The sequence below is a fragment of the Cupressus sempervirens genome, chromosome 9 (assembly GCF_028749045.1).
Source record: "Cupressus sempervirens isolate cs-2001-9-10 chromosome 9, ASM2874904v1, whole genome shotgun sequence".
Taxonomy (NCBI): Eukaryota; Viridiplantae; Streptophyta; class Pinopsida; order Cupressales; family Cupressaceae; genus Cupressus; species Cupressus sempervirens.
Genome location: NC_143126.1, coordinates 11,971,942 through 11,980,849, shown reverse-complemented (window position 1 = coordinate 11,980,849; position 8,908 = coordinate 11,971,942). Strand labels below are relative to the sequence as shown.

General features: G+C 33.1%; 1 protein-coding gene across 1 annotated transcript in view; it reads right to left on the bottom strand.

The window, feature by feature from the left end:
* Positions 1 to 1,419: 1,419 nt before the first annotated feature.
* Positions 1,420 to 8,908, bottom strand: part of LOC149537393 (uncharacterized) — a 72,329-nt gene continuing 64,840 nt past the window's right edge. The window contains exons 7-8 of the mRNA XM_089802323.1: positions 1,910 to 1,939; positions 1,420 to 1,514 (exon numbers count right to left, since the gene is read on the bottom strand). The gene's annotated coding sequence lies outside the window, so the exon portion shown is untranslated. The remainder of the gene's footprint in view (positions 1,515 to 1,909; positions 1,940 to 8,908) is intronic.

The window sequence follows — 8,908 nt, the reverse complement described above, 5'->3', positions numbered from 1 at the left end:
ATTTGTGGCCTAAGGCCAAATCTAGTGGTTTGTTGATCATTGGAGGATCAGTTAGAAAGGAATTGACTATTACAGAACTAGAGAAGAGGCACATTTGTGGTCATAAATTTCCCATACCTGGTCGAATTTGCATGCGAATTGTTGCATGGTCTTCCCTGAACCCAGACGGCTCAGTCCACATCAGGTTTGGCATTGCGATGGAAGGTTTGAATTATATTAAAATATCGCATTAAGCCGGCAGTGTGAGCAGACTGTAGAAGGGCGGATCGGGGGCAGGTTGAAAAGTTTCAAATCCATCCATTCTTCAGCAAGCACTCGAATTAGAGATTAGAGGAATGTGACCATGTTGGAGAAGCGTCTTCATTGTTAATAGTTTTGGCAATTCCCTTCAGCATCTGCAACCATTTTCGTCACCTGCGTGGAGTCTGGAAAATCATTAAAAATCACAGGTCTAAATTGCCAAGGGTGTCTCATGTATTATAGGGGACGATATTAATTGTGGCAAGGATTTATAAATCACGGGTCAGGATTGGAGCCAGTTACAGTTGAATGTGCATCGAAGAATGATCAATTTTCTTTGAACAGATAGGAACGAATCTGGGGCTCATTTCGACCTAGCCTGGACCAGCTTCAAGGAAGGAATTTGCCAACAGTACTTCATTTGAGGCTCGAATTTTAGGTTCTTATTGATATTCATTTGGTTGTTAAAAATTATAGATGATTTGTCTTAATCTTTGCAGTCCAGTTTGTGTTTGAACCAGACTTGTTATTCATTTCCATTGTTATTGGATATGAGAAGAACTTGCTATTCTGTAACAGACCGGTTCTTAAATAATTTTTTTTTCCTAAATACTGTTGGTGCTATCATTATCCAGTGTATTTGTTACAGCTAATTCATTGGGTGAATTGTTTGAAACATTACATTTACCTCATGTGTATGCCAAGTATTTGACAAATTTCCACAGTTCAGTTTGGTTCTTTAGAGGCCCTCATAGTAGGGTCATCTCATTGCAGGCCCTTAAATCTTCTAAGGCAAAGTCAAATTTACTTGCCTGTTTCAATTAATTTCACCTTGTAATACAAATAGAACTCTTTTCATTGGTTTGCTAGCACATGAAAATGCAATTTGTGTACAACTCTTTACTAGGAAGGCATACTTTTCAAAACGAATATTAATAATAAGTCTAACACATGCGATACCTCTTTTTCAGCTACGCATTCAATAAACACGAATAAAGGATGACTTTGTTTAGAGAAGCCATTTTTTTTAACGAAATTCTAATAATAAATTAATTAATTAAATATCTATGAGTGTACTTCACTTGCCAACCAAACAGAAAGCATAATGTTCTCATATAAGAAGTTTTGAAGACGAACATCCAATACATCAAAACAAATGTTATCTATGAATGTACTTACTCGCCAAGCAAGCAAAAAGAAGCATTTTGCTCTTTTAAGAAGTCCCGAAGACGGACAAAGTCAAAGTATTCGCTTATAAATAACATGATTCCACCCTGCATAGTTAAAATCAAACTTGTTAATTGGGTCTTGTTCACACCAGAAAACACAAGCACAATTCTTTAAAGATATCTAAGAAAATTTGATAGTGAATTTATATCAATAAAGCATAGACTCAATTGGGAGCATGAAATTTTTTCAGTAAACCTAAAATGCCAGAAAAGAACATTGAACTTAGCACATATGGTGTTCTGCTTCAATTGACTTAAAAAATAATTAGGCCGTTAGAAGCCATCGACATAAAATGAACCACTCTCTACCAATTTAGAAAATAAAGGAGTGGAAAGTTACAAGCATTTGAGGATATGGAATTCTGTTTGAGCATTAAAATAAATTTTGATTAAAATTTGAGGATCCAATTTTTGGGAAAAGAAGCATGGGATAATTCTACCTGCAGTGAATCCTTGATTTTTTGGAATATCTGCACAAAGACCAGAAGGCATTATAACCAAAAGTTTCTTATCTCTCTTTATTCCTCATTTTATTGCAAAACAAATATTACATCAATATTAACAAATAGAATACAAGAATAGACCATGACCGCTAGACAACCAACAGAATTTGCACCAAGGCTCATATAATTCCATGACATTTTTGACTGCTAGAATCTAAAACAAGGGAAAAGGAAATTTTTCCATTTAATCATTTATTTACCATTCTTTTTTACAAGTAGGGCAGCTACTTTATCAGTCATTTTACTCAAAGATGGCTTCCTTGATAGAATTCCATATCTGCTTTCCTCACCAGTTTAGAATTCTGTTTGTCATCTAAAATATTCATTTTTTGCCTTACTCATTCCTTACTAGTCTCTTATTTAATTAAAATAAAACTAGTTATCAATAGATGCCACTTCAACATGTATTGTAACACAACCTATCAACAAGACATGAGAAATCCTATCAGCTGTACCCCTTAGACCACATACAAATACCCAATTGTCATTTATCATTCTCACCTTACTATTATTCTATTTTTATTCTTAACAAAGAAAGAAAGATCCAACACATGTTTTATTTCTACCTGCCTCCAACTCAAGATACACCCACCATAACATACAGTTTTGCCTTCTCCTTTCGAAGTCCACATTACAAAACATTAGATGGTAAACTTACTGGGAAACATTGTATTTTAGATGTTTCATCCTCCCTATTGAAAAAGAAAAAGCTCTGCTCGAAAGCTACTGCCTACATGAATTATTAGTAGTGATATATCGACGTTAGCAGATACTACAAATGTTGCTCTAATACTGCAGAAGTGCATTTTACTGTCATAATTTACAATAAACAATATTGCCCCCAAGGTTAAAAAAAGGCTTTGTTCCCATCCCTACTTATAAGCCTTATTAGTTGAGTACAACAAGAAATTAAGTCCTGGTCAAATGGTAGAAGGTAGAGACATCAAAATAACAATAGGAGCAGAAGTATTGTTCACAAACAAGCAATTGTCAAATGCCTTTAACTCGTCAACAAGGAAAAGAAAAATGAAGACCATCATCCAACGAAGGAATTTTGGGAGGTTTTCACATCAAGAAAGCCAAAAAATCTCTGTAAATCAACCAAAGTCTAGCATAAAATGAACAAAAAGGCATTGGTGCTGGTCACTCTCTAATGGATAGCCAAGTTCAGATACATCAATGAGCAATTGGCATAAAAATTACAAACAAACATTCAGAAGTAGAATGAATATGCTCATTATTTTGAATCTCCCCCTCCATGTGAAAAGTAGTGAAGATCATAGTTACCCAGATAAATCACGTAATAAAATTGTTGACAACTTGTGATATGACAGAAACTGCTTGTTACAGTTTATGACACAATAAGTTCTCAATTTCACAGAGTGTATACACTTATTGTTGTGTTAGATTGACATGGATATGTCTTATATGTAGACTACATTGCCCAAAAATCACTATGGCTGGTTACCAACTAATGTCCTGGTAGCTGTAAGCAGGTATATAGGATGGCCACTTGCTGAATTTACATTGCAAAATATCGTAGATTCATGACAAGCCCTAGAATATTATAGCCTCTCAGTGTGTTCAGTCCATAAGTCCAATTGGTTCCCGGTGGATAATAGTCTAAAGAAGGTCCGATAAAATCTGTTCATCAGACAAGAAAGGCAAAGACAACCCAAAAAAAAAAATATTGTGCAGATAAAGTGAATGAAAACAGTAGTTGATGAACTCCTGATGCAAATTAGGGTAAAGAGAATATAAAAACTTGAGATGGCAAGGTAAGAAAAATTGACAATTTAAAATTGCTGCATGAACTTGTAGTGCAACAAATCAACAAAAAAGACCCTTTTAATATAAATGAGTACACAAAAAGCCCTGAGACCCAAAGCAAGGTGACTAGTACTATTTAAAACACCAAATTCTCAAAAGCAAGATGATTAACCCAGTGTATCCTGTATTCAATGCAGTTTCTTAATTTATTCAACAGTTGCTGTGACTTGTCGCCAATACAGTAGGGCAAATTTGAATGCTGACCATAGGAAGACTGGTGATGGTTGCCATATTTGCATTCCATGCAAGCTCACAACATTATCAAAATCAAAATAAAACTCAACATTAATAAAGTGGGTAAATAATAAATCATCCTTGATTCAATACCATATTTCCCAATGACATGACAAATATCGTCATAAGGCCCAAGAAGATAAACAAAACAAATGAAAATTGTCACAAAACATGACCCAAAGGGGAAAATTAAACTTGTGAACATTGTCACAAGACCCAGAGAGACAAAGAAATCAAGTGAACACTAAGATAAGGCCCAAAGGCATAGATAAGAATAACTAACATTGCCATAGACTAGAATGTCATTTCCCACTTTTATAGATAAAATTAATAGAAAAGTTGTTCATTGCAACATTTCTTATGGGTTAAGGAAGGAGATTGGCATTTTATCTTAGATCCATGATGAATTATATCTCTAGGACTGCTATAGGTCAATTAAATGCTAAATCTATGTATATTATTTTATTATGACAACCAATAGGGTGTTGGATTCCTCTCAAGGACACTATAAACAATCAAGAGCATGTGGCACTTTATTATAGCTGATTTCATGGCAGTTTGCCTAATTTTAGCTAAGAATTAGGTAATGGTTATTACAGAATTCCAAGTGAGCAGTTTTGATTTGAAGTGCTAAAAATAAATTTACATAAACATGGGTACTTATAGGGTATCAGAACAGATATGACTATTTTTTAAACCTGGGATATGGACACAACTAGATACAACATTGATAAAAAACATACACATATATTTAACATGCTACTTCAAAAGAGATGTAGACACGTAAATAGTTATACATTAATTTAACACTTCACAATATGTAAAAATAGTAGAGTTGCATTGGAAGCCAAGCCAAAAAAAACTGGTCAGTGAAACAAAAAACATTTCATTTGTCTTTCTCATTTGGTGTAGGTTTACCTTACACCATTTTTTAAAAAATTGCTTTAATGAAGTTTTTTAAAATTAGATTAGGGAAGATTTACATCAACTTTATTAAAAAATCAAATCACGTAGTATTTGGCACCGTTGGAAAATTAAGTCCTTTTTGGCACACATGGGTACAAGTTTGATGCGAATCCAAGTTGCATTGGATATGGACTAAGTTACCAGAGTCTCTCCAGCAACCCTCAAAGTCTAGTTTGATACTGTACAATGTCTAGTCCTTGTCAAATTCTCCTCGAATTCTCCTATAGAACTACAAATTCTGTCAGAGGAACACAAGCAGAATTTGCAGCAAATTTTGAAGCATTTTCTGCCCAAAAGCCAAACTTGGGCTGAATTTGGTCTCAATATTTTTTTAGAATTTTTTAAAGTGTTTTTTTCATAATTTGGTTTATTCGATCCTACCAACCCTAAAGTGACCACTAAAAAGACCAAGAAAGATGGATTATATGTCCTTTAGGCATTTGTGAATGAAAATGAAAACTTGCTTATAGAGGAAATCCAAATTGACAATTATAGAGGATTTTAAAAAAAAGATATGATATCTTTGAATCCAAGGATTAAATTTTGAATCTCAACTTTTGATCTAGCCTAGTTAAAAATTCTCTAATCAATACAAAATGAAAATTCAAGTAACTGTACTTATCTTTTGACAATTCCTTTTATTCTCAAACTGCCTCCTTGGCATGGAAATATGTTCCATGCATTTACTAGTATAAAACTTTTTCAAATTAGTTTCTCATTTCTTTGAGTTTAGTTCATTATTTAAATGGTTAGTATTGATCAAACAATCAGTAACAATTGATATAATGGATCCTTGTATTGAAGGCCTTCATCAAGTCTTTTTCGATTTTTTGTTTGTTGAGCTTATGTTTGATTTTTGAGGCCTTCATCGTCTTTTTCCTCATTTTTAAGTATGTGTTTGTTGTCTTTTAGTCCTTTGGTTTTGTTCAAGTCATTGCTTTCAGTTTTTCCTTAGATTTGATCTATCGTAGGGCTTAATCGGAGTTGGAAGTCAAAAGATATTGTTAAAGTTATAGCTTCTGTCGGATTGATTTTAACATGAGATACCTTGTTGATGGTAAATCATCTTGAAGATAACTATATTATATATATAATAATATAATAATATATTACATATATGGTTAAAATACTAATATTACATACATGCTTAAGATGAGTTACATATATGGTTATTTATATTACTATTATATTAATATGTTAACTAATGATGTTTAACTATAGAGACATGTCTCCTCCTCTCATATTTGTAAGCCTTCATTTGCATTTGGATCATAATCAATAACAATGGCTATTATTCTACATTTGCAAAAATGATCCTAGAATTTAACAGATATGACCATTTTAGTGACCAAAAAGTAGACCTTTTTGATGCAACTACACGAATTAAAAATATCATGTTATATTCTTAAGTTAAGTTGCTTTTTGATTTTTCACAAGTGACTATATTAACTATATAGTTTGATTTAAATTTTTTTATTTTAAATCAAATGTTCTAGTAAATATTACTTTTAAAATGATATTTGCATATTATATTTTAAAAAGATAGTGCAAATGTTATTTATGACCCATTTAAGAAATATTTCATCAAAAATTAAATTGACATGTGTTTAATTTATTACTTAAGTTGTGCACATGTCTACAAGCAGATTTCATCAAAAATATGCAATTGCATCCAAAAGGTGCAATTTTGAATGAAAATGCATGTAAACGCATAAAAAACATGCAATCACACCAAAAAGGTGAGACATGCATATTGCAAAAATATGCAAAGGAATAAAATAAAAGTGTTTTGCCTTGGAGGTTATTTTTGAAAGTTTTAAATCTTTACTAACACCAAAAAAGTGTGTTTTGTGTAAAAACCCTCAATAGGCTATATCCTTAACAAATATCAATTTGCTTTTGCTAATCAATAGTTTGATATTTTGTCAAACATTTTGCAGGCAAATTATTATCACTCAATAAATAATGTTTTAAATTCACAGCCAGCTGCTCACAATTTTAATAGATTAAGTCTTTATCAATTTGGATAAATGAACACCACTAAAAAATTCAGAAGTAATTCTATAATTGATGGCAATGCTACAAATATCCAATTTAAAAATTGACTTTTAGAAATTTACAAGAATGCAATAATGAACCTGGAAATTGACTTCTAACAATTGAAATATGGATTGCAGCTCTCAAGAAATAATCCAATTTACTCCCAGGTTTAGAAATACATGCTCCTTGCTTATAATTGCAGGTGCTCTAGAACTTGATTGCTGCTCTCCAATTATTGATTGCAACTTTCCACAAAGTCTGAAATCGCTGCCAAGTACAGGGATGCCAACCACAATAGATTACTCTTTAACCATGCCAAACAGTAGACAATAATGGCATTCCAAATCACAAATTCTCCAACCACAATGAAATTCTCAGGTACAGTACATAACAATCGGGAAATACTCTACTTTAATTAAGACAGTTCTCATAATTAATTCACAATACCTCAGCTGTGAATTATCGGGCACTTCTTAATTTCAAACCCTTATATTTCGGCAACGACAAAGAAATCAACAAACTCATAAACTCTTCGCAAGCAACAAAATAAAATACTCAATCGGATGCTTTACTCATCAAATAAGCTCATATTTATAGTCTCCAAATGGCACAAAGTTTCCCAAATGAACTTCACTTAGAAAGCTTCCCACATATAAAATTAAAATATAATAAAGTGCCATTATAAACTACTTTATTAATTGCTTTTGGCTCCAAAACTGACCTTTTCCACTATAACTTGAAATTCTGACATGTAAGGCCATTGTTTCTTGTTCCTATGATTTAAACTTTTCGTCTCGGTTCCAACAAGTTGTGATACTGAGGTGACCAACCAACAAAACTATCAAAAATAGCAACCTTAGCTTATTATATAAATAATAATAATAATTCACCTATCTTGTGAAAACAATTGAAGAGGCATCAAAATCAAAATCTGACAACACCAAAGTGATCCTGATGATTAAAGATGATGAATGGACTTGATGGGGTGACTTACTATAAATAGACACTCCTTCCAAGATTCTTGGAGCTCAAACTAGAAGCTCGAAATAAAAATTGAGAGCATCCTCCAACTCCTCTAACTCAACTAAGCTCATCGGAACCAACAGATTGACTTACTATAAATAGGAAGTCCCTCAAACAGAGCCAAAACACACCATAGGCCACTGGAAAGCCTATAACCACACAACTAAGACCCTCAAATCCCATTGTCAACTCACGAGGGTCGCAAAGGTGAACTGGCCTGGCCAACTGCAGGAACCTGCTAAAAATGGGGACATTACATTTTGCTTAGAACACATCCACATGCCTCTTGAAAACCCATTTTTGACCAAAATGCATATTTTTAAAACATGTCAATGCACCCAAAAGGTGTGTTTGGGTAAAAGGAAGTTCAAGCCATTTTTTAAAAACATCTATATGCATCTCTAAAGTGTGCTTTTCTTATAACACATGCATTTGCATCCCAAAAATCTGTGTTTGAAGATTCAAGGGCAAAAAGCTTGATGTTTTCCTCCTCCAAAAACACTTATGAAGCAAAGAAGCGGTAATTCATTTGGTCTCCATTTTCCCAATGATTGCCCGAGAACCTGAGTTTGTGTGGGAATCCACCAAGCACTTTGCTTCAAAATAAAAAATATTAAAGGTGTTGATGGAAAGTTATTCTGATTTTATATCTAGACATCACCAAGAAGGTCTTCAAAGTGTTAGAGACTCCATAATGTGCCAATCTACAAAGGAGAATTCATGACAACTTGAACAAGAAAAAACTTGATCACATCAAGTTTTCAAATGACAATGGACAATTCATCAAAGAGAGTCAGAGGCTATCAAAAGATCAACACCATGGTTATTAGGTTGAATGCAGTA